Source organism: Ranitomeya variabilis, chromosome 4, assembly GCF_051348905.1.
Source record: "Ranitomeya variabilis isolate aRanVar5 chromosome 4, aRanVar5.hap1, whole genome shotgun sequence".
NCBI classification, from domain to species: Eukaryota; Metazoa; Chordata; class Amphibia; order Anura; family Dendrobatidae; genus Ranitomeya; species Ranitomeya variabilis.
The window spans coordinates 642,436,384-642,457,080 of record NC_135235.1 but is presented as its reverse complement, the minus strand read 5'-3'; the positions used below and the strand labels follow the sequence as shown (position 1 = coordinate 642,457,080).

At 43.0% G+C, this 20,697-nt stretch overlaps 1 protein-coding gene across 1 annotated transcript in view; it reads left to right on the top strand.

The window, feature by feature from the left end:
- Positions 1–13,004: 13,004 nt before the first annotated feature.
- LOC143767361 (uncharacterized) overlaps positions 13,005–20,697 on the top strand; it is a 38,998-nt gene continuing 31,305 nt past the window's right edge. Inside the window, exon 1 of the mRNA XM_077255623.1 lies at positions 13,005–13,038. The gene's annotated coding sequence lies outside the window, so the exon portion shown is untranslated. The remainder of the gene's footprint in view (positions 13,039–20,697) is intronic.

Here is a 20,697-nt window from a genome sequence, read left to right as displayed (position 1 = left end):
AAAGAATCAACCTCTGTTCATTCTTATAATACAAGCTGACAGCACCTGATAGAACCTCATTCTTCTTTTCATTCTTCAATTTGAATTTTTCTGCTCTACCCACACTACCGCTATCCAGGGAGATCTGGATAAAAGGCAAGCTGCAGCCAGTGAACACAGAAACAAAACTATGGAAAGCAGTCAATACAAGAGAAGAAAGTATTCTGCTACAGATGGTTCTGGATAAGTTGGAAATTGGGTTGAGAGGTGGCTGATGCGGTTTTACAATGATAAATGTAAGGTTATACACATGGGAAGAAGGAATTAATATCACCATTACACACTGAACTGGAAACCACTGGGTAAATCTGACATGGAGAAGGACTTGGGGATCCTAGATAATGATAAACTTACCTGGAGCAGCCAGTGCCAGACAGCAGCTGCCAAGGCAAACAGGATCATGGCGGTGCATTAAAAGAGGTCTGGATATACATGATAAAAACATTATACTGCCTCTGTACAAATCCCTGGTTAGACCGCTCATGGAGTACTGTGTACAGTTTTGGGCACCGGTGCTCAGGAAGGATATAATGGAACTAGAGCGAGTACAAAGAAGGGCAACAAAATTAATATTGGGGATGGGGGAACTACAAAACCCAGAGAGATTAGCAAAATTTGGATTATTTAGTCTAGAAAAAAGACGACCGAGTGGCGATCTAATAACCATGTATAAGTATATAAGGGGACAATACAAATATCTCTCCAAGGATCTGTTTATACCAAGGAATGTGACGGTCACAAGGGGGCATTCTCTGCGTCTGGGGGAGAGAAGGTTTTTCCATGAACATAGAAGAGGATTCTTTACTGTTAGAGCAGTGAGAATATGGAATTCCTTGCCTGAGGAGGTGGTGATGGCGAACTCAGTCGAGGGGTTCAAGAGAGGCCTGGATGTCTTCCTGGAGCGTAACAATATTGTGTCTTACAGTTATTAGGTTCTTTAGAAGGACGTAGATTTGGGGATTCATTCTGGCGGAATATAAGCTGAACTGGATGAACAAATGTATTTTTTCGGCCTTGCTAACTATGTTACTATGTTATATTTTTCAAATAGCTCACAAGGTGAGCAGAGATATACGGTCTACATCTTCTTCTCTCTCTCTTTTAACCTAATGGTATTGCATTAGGGAGCGCCTCTCCTATCTCTTTCTCTTTTTATTGCATACACTATTATTCTACACCAACAGCCCTGGAACTTCCATACCTGCTATGGAAAGGTGAATTGTGTGTTCAGACACGTTAGTTGTAATATTAACATTGTTTTTGGCTGCAATTTGACTGTGCATTGCTTGTTTACCATAAAAAATCCTAACATTATTTTCTGATTCCTTTTGGAAAAAAACATACGATTATTCTAACATCGTAAAGTATTAACTGGAACTAAGGGAATGAGGCCAACCACAGGGAAAACAAACGTTGGCATAATGCAGTCCGACAGGTAATGTTATTCTGGCATTCGGTAGACCAAGACTTGTCCATGAGACTGCCAGGTAAAGTAGCGTGATTCATCACTCCACAGAACAGTTTTCCACTGCTCGAGAGTTCAGTAGCAGTGTGCTTTACACCATTCTGTCTGATGCATGTCATTGTGCTTGGTAATATAAGGCTTGCTTATAGCTGCTAAGCCATGAAAACCCAGGCCATAAAGCTCTTAAAAACACAGTGCCCAATTCAGCAAACCCTTAGCTAGTATTCTGGCATAAAAAACTTTTAAAAGTCGCCTAATTTTGGAGCAGCTGGCTCATGACGAGCAGTGACATGGTTCGCTACGCCACATATATTACTCCAGCTGGGACTGGATTAGGATTTGTGGCAAGGCGCAACCTGTGGTGTACATCCGGTGCTCCTAATTCATGAAAAGGCATACACAGACAATGGCCTTGATGAATCAGGACAATTTTCCTGCTAAAGTTCATGCTAAAAAAGATTTGGAACAGAGAAGGTAGTGTAGTAGAGATGTGCCAACATTTATGTCATATGCGCCTCAGTACTCGGTGGTCTCACTCTAGAACTTTTTGTTCTCCACTTTGTGTTTACATTAGGGTAGATGCACACAACCACTTTCTCTCCATCCATGATTAGAGTTTGATCAGAGTGGAATGCGTTTTTTCTCGGAGATGAGTTTATCAACCGGGGGCGATCCGGTCCGATGGGTGTCCAGGTCCCGGGTCCGGCACATTCCATCTTCATGCGATGTTGTTATCCTGCTTGCTTCGTGCTGCGCTCCTGCGTAGGTGTACTGACCTGCCTGTTGAGGGCAGAGCAAAGTACTGCAGTGCGCAGGTGCTGGACCTCTCTGACCTTTCCCGGCGCCTGCGCACTGCAGTACTTTGCTCTGCCCTCAACAGGGCAGGTCAGTACACCTGCGCAGGAGCACGACATGAAGCAAGCAGGATGACGACATTGTATGAAGATGGGAGGCGCCGGTCCCGGACCCCCATATACATTATACATTGGACGAGCGCTATCAGATTTTTTATCGGATAGCACTCAGACAAATGTTATTCAATAAGGCAGTGCTGATGCACCAATTTTTTCACTGACAGAATCTGCAATTTCACTTACAGTAGAAATCATATGCCACTCACTTATTCAAGTCTATGGATATGTGGAAACCATCGATTTGCACTCGGATGATATCCAAGAAAGTTTGTAGGCATAGGTTATATACCTAAACATAAAGGCAATTCAAATGTTCCTTTTTTTCTTGTGTATTCCCATGCACCTCTTCCCACCCAAAAAAAGGTTATATGCTTCATGCTTTCTTCTTCTTCTTCATGTCCTCGTCCTCCACTATTTCATCAGGGTCATCATGCGGCCCTCCCTCATAATTTTTAAAGGGTAATCAGGCAGAGATCACACATGATTTTTAGAAGGTAAACAGGTGACCCTGGCTCCTAAGTTTTAGATGGTCATCATGCGACTTTAGCTTCTCATTTTTCAAGAGTGTGCATGATGCCCTTCTTCATTATTTTTACAGGATGTGTATGAGGCCTACAATTTTCTTAAATAATTATATGCACTTACTGCATAGACTTTACCAGTCTAGGAGTTCAACTCCTTAAAAATGGGAAAAAAATATTTTCTGAGGTCCTCCTCTACATGTCTTCCAGAGTATATTACAGTTCCTCCTAATTTTTGTCAGACCTTGCACTTAGTCCATAGGTTTTATGAGTTTAGGAGTCCCACTACTTAGCAATTTTAATAGAATGTGTACGAGGCCCTCCTTTATGTCCAATACAAGGTGTATTGGAGTCCCTCTTCCATCTAATTTTTGGCAGTTCTAACATTGTTCACATAGGCTTCTTCAAAAAGAACCTGAAGACCCACCTCTTCCGACAAGCCTACAACCTGCAGTAACCACCAACCACTGCATGACCAGCTCTATCCTCACCTACTGTATTCTCACCCATCCCTTGTAGATTGTGAGCCCTCGCGGGCAGGGTCCTCTCTCCTCCTGTACCAGTTATGACTTGTATTGTTTAAGATTACTGTACTTGTTTTTATTATGTATACCCCTCCTCACATGTAAAGCGCCATGGAATAAATGGCGCTATAACAATAAATAATAATAATAATAATAGGCTTTGTGAGTTTCGGAGTCCCTCCATAAATTAAACAGGATGTGTCTGACCATGTCACACACACCACATGCCAAGATAAGGTAGTCAAATGTTAAAATTACATTTACCGGTGACTACTGGTGGGTGTAGCTTTATTTCCTTCCCTCTGCTATATCATAGGTAACAGGGAAATATTGTCAGAGATGACCCAGCTGTTAAGGAGTAGATGAGCCATTTTTTTCTTTATTTTTTTTTATTTTGCCTTATATACAAGTCATTAAACAGGTAACCATTTTTCCTAACATTTTTTCAAGTAATATGATTTATTGCCCGTTTGTAAAAGTATAGTGATACTCTGACAGCATTGTTTCCAGCAGTGACCTGTGAATCAGAGATGCATCCAGGCGTCTTCTTCATGCTGTTCCGATTCCATTTGATCAATGTTTCCAATGATTTCAGCCATTTTTCTGACACCCCAGCCCCCCTGCTAGGATCTGTCGAGTTTGCTATTGACTTACATTATACTCGGTACTCGAGTCAAGCCCGTACGTCTGTCCAACCTGTTCGATTCGAGTACTGAGCACTCAAGCATTTTAGTGTTCAGTCATCACTAATCTCAATGTACCCATCTGACGAAGGGACACTGGTCTTGATTGTCTCAATAATTTGACTGCAGGCTTGAATGCTCTGAGTCTTTATAATCGAAGAGACAGGGACATGCTTCTGGTGTCCAGAATGAACTTCAGCAATATTCTCTCTTGCAATGAAGATATATGGGATTTTTTCCAACTGATTATCCACCCTAGCATCTGGATATGTCTGAATATCAAATTCAGATAAAGAGGGTCACTTCTGATAAGGCCTTTATAGGCAATCGTTCAGGTATGGGAGATGTGAGTCGCCTGCCAGGGCAATTAAAGGGGTGGTCATGGTTGCAGTGACCCGGTCCGTGGCCCTGGGCACCCAAGTAAAAGGGGAAAGTCTTTTAAGGGAGTTGTAATAAAGTTTGTGTTCATGATGCCACCTGTGGTTCTCGGTCAGAGGGGACTGACGCTGCTTAAAGGGATCTTCTTGGGTGATGTTACTGCAGCAAAGATGGTGACACTTCTCACAGGTGAAGCAGGGTCCCCAGGGCTCCCAGTGCGCAGAGCAGGGATGGTGTATGCCGGCAAATAAATGGAGGACACAGAGTTGTAACATCTTTACCTGGTTTACTGGTTGTAAGCAGCCGCAGTCCAGGGTACCAGCAACAGGTGGTGATATGGTCTGGCCGGCCTGGAGGCAAAGGTGGATCCGTCTCCCAGGTGAGGTCCGTAAGCCTTCCTACTCATGCTCGTACGCAAGGTCCTTGCTGCCTGTGGCTTCCGTACAAAGTTCTCTCTCTCCTGTCCTGGGACAGTTACCCGTATGGCGGGCAGTGTGAGCCTTTTTATAGGGTCTCTATCATGACCCGGGCTCTTAGTGTACTGCTGCACCTTCAGATGTGGGGGCGGATAAATTACGTAAAGTCTTATGCCCTACGGTTGTGCCGTGTGACCTGGAGTACAACACAGCCTTGGGCTCCTGGTGACCGGTTCCTGCACTTCGGCTCAGAGGGTGCCCGGTCACAGTTCTCCTCTAAGCCCTTCCTACTCCTGTGCTTCTTTCCTCAGATGCTCACTTCACTCCAACCCTTCAGGTTATCTTCCTTTACTGGAGCTGCAGCTCACCCGTGGCTGCACGGCCCCACTGTCTCTGCTCTCAGTCCTCACTCTTCCACTGTCTCTCCAGACTCATCTCCTCACTCCAACTGACTAACTCCTCCTCCAGACCAGGATATAGCTATCTGAGGGAAGCTCCCCTGAATCCGGGTTCAGAGCTCCCCCTTCTGGCCTGGATTAAGAATGTGTTTCATGTACGTGCTTACCTGATAAAGGAAATCCTCCTTGCCTCCAAGTATGATATCGCCCTCCCTGAAAGGAAGGCAACATCAGTGTAACAACCGGTTACAGGTAAGGTAAGTGACGTGAACTGGAGAAGCATTAACTTCCCTGCTACCCAGGCCGCCATTCGAAGATATCCTTGGTGATTCATGTGGGTGGGAATATGCAGCTATACATTTTTTTTTTAGTTATGACAAAAGTACCAATACCTGATTTAAATACAAAAGTATCACTGGGCTTGATTGGCCAGCAAACTCGCCTGACCTTAGCCCCATAGAGAATCTATGTGGTATTGTCAAGAGGAAGATGAGAGACACCAGGCAGACCCAACAATGCAGACGAGCTGAAATCTGTTATCAAAACAAACTGGGCTTCCATAACACTTCAGCAGTGCCATAGATTGATCGCCTCCATGGCACGCCGCATTGATGCAGAAATTGATGCAAAAGCAGCTCCGATCAAGTATTGAGTGCATACATTTGTCACTAGGTGGGCAAGAGCTAATAACCCGGGCCCCTGCAATTTCCCTCAGACTAGGGAAATCCTGACTGACTCTCTACCTAGAGTTTACACTGATGGTGTGCATGTCTAGGCCTCGACCCTCGCCCTGTCTCCTGTTTCAACCCTAGGCTGAAACCACCGCCCACAACCCAGTGAAAAGATAATACACCAATACCCACAGTTAGAACAGACAAGGATAACAGAAAATATACATCACGCCGCAGTCACTCAGGAATACACTATAAATGTGCAGGGCAAAATAAATACAAATATAGGAAGGAGTAAATAAAACAAAGGGAAATACACCACCAGCAAGGATACTCCAACTAATAGCTCACCACTCCAGACCGAGATAACAATGCACAGGACAGAAGCTATAATCGGCGACGCCCAATGTTCAGGAGAACTATTTAAAGGCAATGGGCATGGCCCAGCTTCCAATCCGAGCATCAGGTAAATTAACCCCGGACCAGCTAGATAAAATCTAGCCGACGCTAATGAGCACATAGTGGTCAAAAACGGAATTACCGCTGTCTGTCGAACGACCTGGTCTGAACAGCGTCCGACATGACAACATTTCAGATTTTAAAATCATTTTTCAAGCTGGTGTTATAAAGTGTTCTAATTTACTGAGATAATGACTTCTGGGTTTTCATTGGATGTAAGCCATAATCATCAACATTAACAGAAATAAACTCTTGAAATAGATCACTCTGTTTGTAATGACTCTATCTAATATATGAGTTTCACTTTTTGTGAGCATGGTCCAAGCGTGGGGAATGAGAAGGGGTTGTCTTAGTAGTGGACATCAAGTCGTTTTGACATTGCCGAGTGTACATTCATTATTTTTAAAGTATGGCCAGCACCTGCAAGCCCTCTGTTACAGCATCCTAGCATACTGTATATACAAGTGCTTCTCACAAAATTAGAATATCATCAAAAAGTTAATTTATTTCAGTTCTTCATTACTAAACGTGAAACTCGTATATTATATAGAGTCATTACACACAGAGTGATCTATTTCAAGTGTTTATTTGTTAATTTTGATGATTATGGTTTACAGCCAATGAAAACCCAAAAGTCATTATCTCAGTGAATTAGAATAATTCACAAAAACACCTGCAAAGGCTTCCTAAGCATTTAACCCCTTAACATTTGACGTACTATCCCGTCGAGGTGACCTGGGACTTAATTCCCAGTGACGGGATAGTACGTCATGGGCGTTAGCACGGCCAATCGCTGCCAGGTGTCAGCTGATTATTACAGCTGACATCCGGCACTATGTGCCAGGAGCGGTCACGGACAGCTCCTGGCACATTAACCCCCGGAACACTGCGATCAAACATGATTGCAGCGTTCCAGCGGCACAGGGAAGCATCGCGCAGGGAGGGGGATCCCTACGTGCTTCCCCGAGACCCTCGGTACATTGCGATGTGCTTGCATTGTACCGAGCGTCTCCTCCCTGCAGGCCCCGGATCCAAAATGGCTGCGGGGCTCCTTCCGGGTCCTGCTGGGGGGCGGCTTGAAAGCGCTTGCTCAGAGCAGGCGCTTGCAAGCCTGCAGCACTGCCTGTCAGATCGCTGATCTGACACAGTGTTGTGCAAAGTGTCAGATCAGCGATCTGACACTATAACATGATGTGCCCCTTGGGGCAATGTTATAAAGTTAAAAAAAATATATTTACATTTGTAAAAAAAAAAATCCTAAATAAAGAAAAATATATATATATTGTTCCAATTAATGCATTTCTTTAAAGGGAACCTGTCACCTGAATTTGGCGGGACAGGTTTGCGGTCATATGGGCGGGGTTTTCGGGTGTTTGATTCACCCTTTCCTTACCCACTGGCTGCATGCTGGCCGCAATATTGGATTGAAGTTCATTCTGTGTCCTCCATAGTACACGCCTGCGCAAGGCAATCTTGCCTTGCACACGCGCAGTATGCTTTGCCCAACTGCGGGCAAAGCCGAAAAGCATTAGTGCGCATGTGCCGGCGCACTATGTCCCAGAAGTATTTCGCTGTGTTCCGGGACATAGGGTTAGGGGTGTGGTTAGGGTTATGGTTGGGATTAGGGTTAGGGGAGTGTTGGAGTTAGGGGTGTGGTTAGGGTTGGGATTAGGGGTGTGTTGGGGTTAGGGGTGTGTTGGGGTTAGGGGTGTGGTTGGGATTAGGGGTGTGGTTGGGATTAGGGTTAGGGGCACGTTCGGGTTAGGTGTGTGGTTAGGGTTATGATTAGGGTTGGGATTAGGGTTAGGGGGTGTGTTTGGGTTAGGGTTTGAGTTAGAATTGAGGGGTTGTTGTGTTTAGGCACATCAGGGGCTCTCCAAACGCGACATGGCATCCGATCTCAATTTTTAGCCAATTCTGCGTTGAAAAAGTAAAACAGTGCTCCTTCCCTTCCGAGCTCTCCCGTGCGCCCAAACAAGGGTTTACCCCAACATATGGGGTATCAGCGTACTCAGGACAAATTGCACAATAACTTTTGGGGTCCAATTTCTCATGTTACCCTTGGGAAAATACAAAACTGGGGGCTAAAATATAATTTTTGTGGAAAAAAAATGATTTTTATTTTAACGGCTCTGTGTTATAAACTGTAGTGAAACACTTGGGGGTTCAAAGTTCTCACAACACATCTAGATAAGTTTCTTGTGGGGTCTAGTTTCCAATATGGGGTCACTTGTAGGGGGTTTCTACTGTTTAGGTACATTAGGGGCTCTGCAAACGCAATGTGATGCCTGCGGACCATTCCATCTAAGTCTGCATTCCAAACTGCGCTCCCTCCCTTCCGAGCTCTGCCATGCGCCCAAACGGTGGTTCCGCCCCACATATGGGGCATCAGCGTACTCAATACAAATTGGACAACAACTTTTGCAGTCCAGTTTCTCCTGTTACCCTTGGAAAAATACAAAACTGGGGGCTAAAAAATAATTTTTGTGGAGAAAAAAAGATTTTTTATTTTTACAGCTCTGCGTTATAAACTGTAGTGAAACACTTGGGGGTTCAAAGTTCTCACAACACATCTAGATAAGTTCCTTATGGGGTCTACTTTCCAAAATGGTGTCCCTTGTGGGGGTTTCAATGTTTAGGCGCATCAGGGGCTCTCCAAACGCGACATGGCGTCCCATCTCAATTCCAGTCAATTTTGCATTGAAAAGTCAAACGGCGCTTCTTCCCTTCCAAGCTCTCCCATGCACCCAAACAGTGGTTTACCCCCACATATGGGGTATCGGCGTACTCAGGACAAATTGTACAACAACTTTTGGGGTCCAATTTCTGCTGTAACGCTTGGTAAAATAAAACAAATTGGAGCTGAAGTAATTTTTTTGTGGAAAAAAGTTAAATGTTCATTTTTTTTTTTTAAACATTCCAAAAATTCCTGTGAAATACCTGAAGGGTTAATAAACTACTTGAATGTGGTTTTGAGCACCGTGAGGAGTGCAGTTTTTAGAATGGTGTCACGCTTGGTTATTTTCTATCATATAGATCTCTCAAGGTGATTTCAAATGAGATGTGGTCCCTAAAAAAAAATGGTGTTGTAAAAATGAGAAATTGCTGGTCAACTTTTAACCCTTATAACTCCCTAACAAAAAAAAAATTTGGTTCCAAAATTGTGCTTATGTAAAGTAGACATGTGGGAAATGTTACTTATTAAGTATTTTGTGTGAGATATCTTTGTGATTTAAGGGCATAAAAATTCAAATTTGGAAAATTGTGAAATTTTCAAAATTTTTGCCAAATTTCCATTTTTTCACAAATAAACACAGGTAATAGCAAAGAAAATTTACCATTATCATGAAGTACAATATGTCACGAGAAAACAGTGTCAGAATCATCAGGATCTGTTGAAGCGTTCCAGAGTTATAACCTCATAAAGGGACAGTGGTCAGAATTGTAAAAATTGGCCCGGTCATTAACGTGCAAACCACCCTTGGGGGTAAAGGGGTTAAAAAGGTCCCTTAGTCTGCTTCAGTAGGCTCCACAATCATGGGGAAGAGAAGCACCTGTGTATATCTTGATAACCAAAAAGAAAAGAAATGTTCCTCCGCACAGCTGTAAGACCAATATAACTCTGTGATAGCAGACAATCCCTTGCTTCTCGGAACCACCGACAAAAAATACCTTTTGATGTAATCACGGGGTGCAACTTACAAAAACACTTGTGCAGTCCATATAAAGATAAAAAAGTGCACTTACCCGTGTTATAAGTGGTCAAGACTTTATTCGGACATTTTAGTACAAAAATAGCAGGGAGGGATGTGAAACAACTTGGACAACGGCCGTTTCGTGCCTCAGCACTTCAACGGGTCCTTTTCACTGAAGGGAAATGCAGGGGAATCTTATACACACCTGTGGCCGACAAAACTCCTCCTTTCAATCCCGTCAGTGAACAAACACATAAAATTCTAAATGTGAACAATAAGATAAATCCATACAATTAAAACAAAATTAAAAACGCAGCACCAAACGAATATGCATATAAATCAACTAATATATTGCGTACATTTCTTTTCTGAACGATCTTAAAGGAACACACTCATGTCTATCCTTTCATTGAGACCAAGGGGTCCCAATGCGTCTGCGCGTAATATCCATCTCCCTTCTCTTTGTAGAAGGAGACGCTGCAGATCACCACCTTGTCGGGGTAAATGTACCTTCTCTAATCCTGCAAACCGCAAGGTCTGTACATTGCCTCCATGATGGTTTTTGACATGGCTGATAAGTTTTGGAACCCCCTTCCCTGTTTTTACCGAGTTAAAATGTTCCCTTATTCTGACAAATAAAGGCCGAAATGTTTTACCGATGTAATAAAACCCGCAGGGACAGAAAATCGCATATACTACATGGGTAGATCTACAGGATATGAAATCCCTAACTACATGTTGAATAGGGCCAATTTTAATATGAGTACCTGTAAGATGAAAATTGCAAAAATTACAATGGCCGCATTTAAAATTACCCTTAGGGGTGTGCGCAGTAAGCCAGGTGTCATGATTGGAAGAGAACCTATTTTGTACAAGCATGTCTCTAATGTTCTTGCTGCGCCTACAGGCAAAAAGTGGGCCCCTATCTACCATCTCCTTCAGGTCTGAATCCTGACCTAAGATCTGCCAATTCTTACGAATGGCCGATCTGATACACATATCTAAAGGTCCAAATTCAAAACAGAACACAAACTTTTTTTCTTTTTTGGGTCTATTGACCCCACTATCTCTTGATGACATATTAGTAGCCTTATTCAAAGCTTTATCCAAGACTGGCTGTGGATATCCTCTCCTAACGAACCTTTTATACAAATCCTCTGACTGTTGTCCAAAACCCACTACATCATTATTAATCCTTTTTACCCTTAAAAATTGGCTAAAAGGTAAAGCCTCTTTTGTATATTGAGGATGGGCACTACCATAATGTAGTAAAGCATTAGTGGAGGATGGCTTTCGATAAACCTCTGTAAGTATAGTGCCAGCCGACACTCTCACTCTGACATCGAGAAATACCAATTCATTTTCTCCGAATTGGGAGGTGAACCCCATATTCATGGTGTTGGTCGTTCCCAGGAACGCCACAAATTGTGTGAATGTCTCCCGGGACCCGTCCCACACCATGAATATGTCATCCACATTATGGTAGTGCCCATCCTCAATATACAAAAGAGGCTTTACCTTTTAGCAGGTGTGTATAAGATTCCCCTGCATTTCCCTTCAGTGAAAAGGACCCGTTGAAGTGCTGAGGCACGAAACGGCCGTTGTCCAAGTTGTTTCACATCCCTCCCTGCTATTTTTGTACTAAAATGTCCGAATAAAGTCTTGACCACTTATAACACGGGTAAGTGCACTTTTTTATCTTTATATGGACTGCACCTGTGTATATGTATATACTGTATGAGAAGGTCACTGGTAAATTGGTAAATTACTGGAGATATGTGTCACTCAGGATGTTAGCCTCAGTGATATGAACCTGGAAAAATGCTCCAGCATACTAAGTGCTGACTGGGGTTAATGGGCGATATTAAGGGCTCAGTTTTTGTGAACACTGAAGAGTGGATGGGGGGCTGTTCACCATATCCCAGGGTGTGGTCCAGATGCTAAATGTGGAGCCTTTCGACTCATTCAGTGTTCTGTGTGTCTGGAAATGAGATCTTCAGAGCTGTGCTTATGTTAAAGAGAACTCTTTCCTTCACTTCCTCTGGTCCATATTGAGTGTGATACACACCATGTCACCAAACAGCACAGTGAGTATCTGGAGCCCTATATACAGGCCACTCACTGATTACAAGATTGTGGACACCTGTGATGCTGGTTAGTGGACACACCGTGATTGAACATGTCCCTTTTGTCACATTATTTTCAGGGGTACCATCATTTCTCTCCAGGCCTATTTTATGAGTTTTATTTTTTTTTTTTCATTCTGTGGAAGTATGGTTGAAAAGCAATGTCTGACTTTCATTTGTTCATTATCATAGATTTTTTATTTATTATTACTTTTGTCAGATTCAAGTTACTTCTGTGACCATTGTGGGTTTTTCTTTCATTCAATGAGGGGTACCAACAATTTTGACCACGTGTGTATATCGTCAATACGTGCATGGCTTTACGCCCCACACATCGCACTCACACTCCACACACACAATGTTCTGCTCTGCACACCTAGCACACACCCGGCTCTGCTCCGTACACCTTGTACACACACACGGCTCCGCTCCGTACACCTCGTACACACACGGCTCCGCTCCGCACACCTCGTACACACACGGCTCCGCTCTGTACACCTCGTACACACACGGCTCTGCTCCGTACACCTCGTATGCACACGGCTCTGCTACATTCACCCTGTAGACCCCTCCTGACCCCACACAGAAACTTCCCCTCATCCAGCACCATGACAACCAGCACAGCAGAGTCCTGCATACACTGAGGCCCCTGATCATGTGACCCCTGACTCCTCCCCTCCTGTGACCTCATCCCAGGTCCTGTGCGCACAGAGCAGCCATATATGTGGTGTGCGGCTCTGCAGGTGGAGGTAGGTGCTGGAGGTTCCCCATTACTCCTGTTGCAGTATTTCATACCAGAGCAGACATTAGCCGTTACAGACACACACTGGTTGGGACTTGTCCTGTGGCGGCTGCGATATGATGTAATGTGACATTCGACCAATCAGATTAGAGATAATATGAATGAATACATTGTAGACAGTGCCAGACATATATATATCTGCATTTGTTCGCTGTCGGGAGCTGACAGAACCATATTCCTCTTCGCACTCGTGTCCTCTGGCTGTAACCGGTGTGTCGCCCCTCGCTTTTGGGTTCTCATATCCCGAGGCTGAGATTTCCCTCCTCAGTAAAGGCACGTGCACCTGGCGTCTTATAGTTGTGTTTTTCCTAGAGCGTCTTCTTTGTTTTGTCTTTTGTCCTTTTTGTGGTGGAAGCCTGAAACGATTAAAGGGGTTATCCACTACTAGGACAGCCCCTTCTTATTCCTCATTCTTACGGTGTTGACACTCGTTGTCTCGGGGGCCTCGTGCGATTGTTATGACAGGTGGAGCCCGGTACCCAGTCACCATCTCCGCCTTCAGGCATATTGAACATGAAGAGGAAGTCCGGGCTGCAGCTGATCTGTGACTTCAATTCAACAAAGGCGGGAACATTGACACCAGTGCTGATTGGGCGCCGGGCTCACGTGTCATCACAACCAAGATCACAAGTGTCAACACCCCAAGAATGGTGCCGGCATGAAAGATAAATATACGTTTTTTTATTTTACCCGATCCAAGCGTGGGGAATGAGAAGGGGTTGTCTTAGTAGTGGACAACCCCTTTACAAGAAGCTGAAAAAGATGCAACACGTTCACATCAAGTTATTTTGACATTGCCAAGCAGATGTTCATTCATTTTTAATGTTTATTGAAGGGAACCTGCACCAGGTTTGTCTCATATAAAGTACGGCCAGAACCTGGAAGCCCTCTGTTACAGCTTCCTAGAATACTGTATATACAGGTTCTTCTCACAAAATTATAATATCATCAAAAAGTAAATTTATTTCAGTTCTTCAATACAAAAAGTGAAACTCGTGTATTATATAGAATCATTACAAACAGAGTGATCTATTTCAAGTGTTTATTTCTGTTAATGTTGATGATTATGGCTTACAGCCAATGAAAACCCAAAAGTCATTATCTCAGTGAATTAGAATAGTTAACAAAAACACCTGCACAGGCTTCCTAAGCATTTAAAAAGGTCCCTTAGTCTGTTTCAGTAGGCTCCACAAACATGGGGAAGACTGCTGACTTGACAGATGTCCATAAGGCAGTCATTGACACACTCCACAAGGAGGGTAAGCCACAAAAGGTCATTGCTAAAGAAGCTGGCTGTTCACAGAGTGTTGTATCCAAGCATATTAATGGAAAGTTGAGTGGAAGGAAAAGTGTGGAAGAAAAAGGTGCACAGGCAACCGGGATAACCGCAGCCTTGAAAGGGTTAAGAAAATGACGACCCTGCTCATAAGAGCTTACAGTCTACAACGAGGTGGGGGTGACACCATGCTGGTATACATCTAAAATTAATGAAACACGGAATACCTACTTTGTACTTGAGTGTTCTCTGTGTGCTTCATCTGTTTTTCCCTGATTCATTGTTAAGACTCAGTGGATAAATAAGAGTTCAGTCAATAAAATTCCTTCAGCTTTTAAAAATGGTGGGGAAAAAATAGATTCCATTAGGGTGCCATTCAGAGGTAAAATGCATGCCACCTGAGAAAAAAACATTTCATTTCTCACAATATAAAAATTTACATGGAGGTGTGAATGTAGCCTTCCAGAATCATAAGGGAGACGAATGGTGCTCACTTGTTGGTGGATATGGTCCTTCTTTTTTGCATGGTGAGCTGACAGTTTTACATATAAAACTCAGAGTTGCATACAAGATTTGGATTGCTTTTGTTGTGTTTTTTTTAGGGAGGTGTGGTGACCAAAAGAATGAACATCTTGTTGTTTGTTTTTTTTTGTATCATATTCTTTACTAAAGATGGAAGAACAAATTTAATTATTAGGCAACAATAACACAAGTAAACACAGAGTGCATTTTTTAAATGAAAGTATTATTAAGGGGAAAAGAAATCCAAACCTACAGGGACCTTTGTGAAAAATTGATTCCCCCCTACTTAAAACATAAATTAACTGTGGTTTATCTTGGGAAAGCTGAGTTCAAATTCCCTAACCACGTGCAAACATGATAACTGCCACACGTGTCCTCAATCAATAGGACCTGCCTGAGAAAGTGAAGTAGACCACAAAAACCTCTAAAGCTAGACATCATGCCTCTATCTAAAGAAATTCTGGAACAAATGAGAAACACAGTAATTGAGATCTATCAGTCTAGAAAAGGTTATAAAGCCATTTCTCAAGCTTTGGGACCCAGTGAAGCACAGTGAGAGCCATTATGTACAAATAGCAAAAATATGAATCAGATGTGAACGTTCCCAAGAGTGGCTGATCAACCAAAATTACCCCAAGGGTTCAGCGACGACTCATCCAAGAGGTCACAAAAGACCCCACAACAACATTCAAAGGCCTCACTTGCCTCAGCTAAGGTCAGTGTTCATGAGTCCACCATAAGAAAGAAACTGGGCAAAAATGTCCTGCATGGCAGAGTATCAAGATGAAAACCACTGCTGAGCAATAAGAACATAAAGACTTTTCCCAGTTTTGCCAGAAAATGTTTTGATTATCGCTAAGACTTTTGGGAGAATACTCTGTGACAGGAGAGAAGAGAAATCCACCTCAGGAAGTAAAATCAAAAATACTTCAGTCCACAGAGTATTCTGTGTGAGAAAAACAACATGCTAAAACCAATGATGTAGTTCAAAAGTACAACTTGTTTTGCAAAAAATAAGCCCTCACATGGCCATATTGACGGAAAAATAAAAAAGTTATGGCTCTGGGAAGGAGGGGAGCGAAAAACGAACACGGAAAAACGGAAAATCCCAAGGTCATGAAGGGGTTAAATGTGGACAACACTACATCCTTTTCATGTTCCAAAAACCATAAGAACTTCAAAATACATAGTTTTCGAAATTGCAATTCCAATTATGTAGCGTACATAATAGAATGTCCTGAATGTAAATTAGCATATGTGGGTTCTACCATCAGAAAATTAAAGGACAGGATCAGAGAACATCTATATGACATCGCTCAACCCACAACTCGTCATGTTTCTAATGCTTCAAATCATTTCATTCATATTCATGACAGACAAATCACACATTTTAAAGTATTTGCAATAGAACAGGTCTGTAATCTACCGCGCGGTGGAGACAGAGAAAAAAACTGCATCATAGGGAGGCGTATTGGATCTATATACTCAATACCAGGGTACCTCTAGGATTAAATTTAAAAAGGGAAATTATGTTGCACTATTGATATTTGTATTTTTTCTTTTTTTTCATGTCTTATGTTTTGTTCTAACTATGCAATCAATCTATGTCTCAAACTTGTTATTCACACATGCTGCATCTCATTATATTAGGTAATCAATGTATATGTTTCTCACCTGATTGGGACACTTCTTATTCTGAATCTGACTGCCCATTATGATACTGAGGACTAAGAACACTACACGTGTTGGAAATGCGTTCAGTTACTTACGGCATTTCTCCTCCGTTAATCACCGGGCTCATGTCCTGCAGCCGTTTTTCCTTTTTTCTTTTTTTGTTTTTAAAATTTTTAATTAAAGAATTTTATATTTTACTTCCGGAGCTGGATTTCTCTTCTTTCCTGTTATGGCATTCAGCGTGTAGCAGAGACGCTTGTCTGTGTTCGGATCTCTTTCAAGGACTATGAAAGCATCAAAACGGGTGAGCTGAATTTTCCTTTTTTCTCACACAGAATACTCTGTGGACTGACGAGACAAATGTGAACTTCTTGAAAGGTGTATGTCCCATTACATATGGCTTAGAAGTAACACACCATTTCAAAAAGCTAACATCATACCAACATACAATTTGGTGGTGGTAATGTGATGGTCTTGTGGCAGTTTTGTTGCTTCAGGACCTGGAAGACTTGCGGAGGTACATGGAACGGAAACATAAATTCTGCTGTTTTGTTTACCAAAAATGCTGCAGGAAAATGTCCAGCCATCTGTTTGTGACATCAAGCTGAAGTCCACTTGGGTTATGCAGCAGGACAATGATACAAAACACACCAGCAAGTCCACCTCTGAATGGCTTAAGAAAAACAAAATTAAAGCTTTGGAGTGGCCTAGTCAAACTCCTGGCCTTAATGTGATTGAGATGCTGTGGCATGATTTTAAAAAAGCGGTTCATGCTCGGAAACCCTCCAATGTGGCTGAATTACCACAATTCTGCAAAGGTGAGTGGCCAAAATTCGTCCAGAGTGTTGTAAAAGACTCATTACCAGTTATCGCAAAAGCTGATTGCAGTAGTTGCTGCTAAAGGTGGCCCAGTCAGTTATGTTTAGTGGGCAATCACTTTTTCACACAGGAATCTGTAGGTTTTGATTTTTTTTCCCTTTACAAATAACTACCTTCATTTAAAAACTGTTTTTTGTCTTAATTTGTGTTATCTTCGTCTAATACTTACAATTGTTTGGTGCTCTGAACCACCTAAGTGTGGCAAACATACAAAAGAGTAGGAAAACATGAAGGGGGCAAACACCTTCTCACACAGTTGTAGGACTGCTAGACAGGAGTCCTTATTTCCCAGCATTCCTGGCTCTTCTTTTGGCTGACATGACGTCTTGTGTGTATCACACCACAATATTGACATTGCATCAGCCGGAAAACCGAAAGGTAAGGAGATTCACTGGACTGCTGTCCAGCAGTCACAGACTATTGACTGGCCTGTCATGCAAATGTATTTCCCATCCCTACTCTTTACTGTGTTGACAGTATGGTTTAATTCATTTTATATTTTTATAGACCAAACTCTTATAGACAGGGGTGAACCTAGCCTCTCTTCTGCCCCATATACAGCACAGCACCCCTATATACAATACAGCACAGCACCGCCATATACAGCACTCCCCATATACAGCACTCCCCATATACAGCATCCCCATATACAGCACCCCCATATACAGCACCCCCCATATACAGCACAGAACAGATATACAGCACAGCGCCCCTCATATACAGCACAGCACCCCCCATATACAGCACAGCACCGCCATGCACAGCACCTTCCATATACAGAACAGCATCCCCCATGTACAGCACAGAACCCCCATATTCAGCACATCATCCCCATATACAATACAGCACAGCACCTCCATATACAGCACAGCACACCTATATACAATACAGCACCCCCCCATGTACAGCACAGCACCCCCAAATACAGCACAGCACCCCTATATACAATACTGCACCCCCATATACAGCATAGCACCCCCAAATACAGCACAGCACCCCCATATAGAGCACAGCAACCCTATATACAATACTGCACCCCCATATACAGCATAGCACCCCCAAATACAGCACAGCACCCCCATATACAGCACAGCACCCCTATATACAATACAGCACGCCCATTTACAGCACAGCACCCCTATATACAATACTGCACCCCCATATACAGCACAACACCCCCCAAATACAGCACAGCACCCCCATATACAGCACAGCACCCCTATATACAATACAGAACCCCCATATACAGCACAAAACACTTATATACAGCACAGCCCCCCTCATATACAGCACAGCACCCCCCAGATACAGCACAGCACTGCCAAATACAGCACACACCCTCCATATACAGCATATATATTATATACAAACAGGACCCGCATTTACAGCACTGCACCCCCAAATACAGCACAGCACCGCCATATACAGCACACACCCTCCATATACAGCACAGCATCCCATATACAGCACAGCACCCCCATATTTGATCAGCTTCTATGAAGAGGTAAGTTCCGGACTGGACCAAGGGAGCCCAGTGGATGTAGTGTTATGGACTTTTCAAAAGCTTTTGATACGGTGCCACACAAAAGGTTGTTACATAAAATGAGAATAATGGGGATAGGGGAAAATATGTGTAAGTGGATTGAGAGCTGGCTCAGGGATAGGAAACAAAGGGTGGTTATTAATGGAGCACACTCGGACTGGGTCGCGGTTAGCAGTGGGGTACCACAGGGGTCAGTATTGGGCCCTCTTCTTTTTAACATATTTATTAATGACCTTGTAGGGGGCATTCAGAGTAGTATTTCAATATTTGCAGATAAACTCTGCAGGGTAATCAATACAGAGGAGGACAATTTTATATTACAGGATGATTTATGTAAACTAGAAGCTTGGGCTGATAAATGGCAAATGAGCTTTAATGGGGATAAATGTAAGGTCATGCACTTGGGTAGAAGTAATAAGATGTATAACTATGTGCTTAATTCTAAAACACTGGGCAAAACCGTCAATGAAAAAGACCTGGGTGTATGGGTGGATGACAAACTCATATTCAGTGGCCAGTGTCAGGCAGCTGCTACAAAGGCAAATAAAATAATGGGATGCATTAAAAGAGGCATAGATGCTCATGAGGAGAACATAATTTTACCTCTGTACAAGTCACTAGTTCGACCACACTTAGAATACTGTGCACAGTTCTGGTCTCCGGTGTATAAGAAAGACATAGCTGAACTGGAGCGGGTGTAGAGAAGAGCGACCAAGGTTATTAGAGGACTGGGGGGTCTGCAATACCAAGATAGGTTATTACACTTGGGGCTATTTAGTTTGGAAAAACGAAGGCTAAGGGGTGATCTTATGTTAATGTATAAATATATGAGGGGACAGTACAAAGACCTTTCTGATGATCTTTTTAATCATAGACCGGTGACAGGGACAAGGGGGCATCCTCTACGTCTAGAGGAAAAAAGGTTTAAGCATAATAACAGATGCGGATTCTTTACTGTAAGAGCAGTGAGACTATGGAACTCTCTGCCGTATGATGTTGTAATGAGTGAGTCATTACTTAAATTTAAGAGGGGACTGGATACCTTTCTGGAAAAGTATAATGTTACAGGGTATATATATTAGATTCCTTGATAGGGCGTTGATCCAGGGAACTAGTCTGATTGCCGTATGTGGGGTCGGGAAGGAATTTTTTCCCCCATGGTGGAGCTTACTCTTACCACATGGGTTTTTTTTGCCTTCCCCTGGATCAACATGTTAGGGCATGTTAGGCTATGGGTTGAACTAGATGGACTTAAAGTCTTTCTTCAACCTTAATAACTATGTAACTATGTAACTATATATACAGCACAGCATCCCCATATACAATACAGCACAGCACTGCAATATACAGCACAGCACACATATATACAATACAGCACCTCCCATGTACAGCACAGCACCCCTATATACAATACTGCACCCCCATATACAGCATAGCACCCCCAAACACAGCACAGCACCCCCATATACAGCACAGCACCCCTATATACAATACAGCACCCCCATTTACAGCACAGCACCCCCAAATACAGCACAGCACCCCCATATACAGCACAGCACCCCTATATACAATACAGCCCCCCTCATATACAGCACCGCACCCCCAGATACAGCACAGCACCGCCATATACAGCACACACCCTCCATATACAGCACTGCACCCCCATATACAGCACAGCACCCCCATATACAGCACAGCATCCCCATATACAG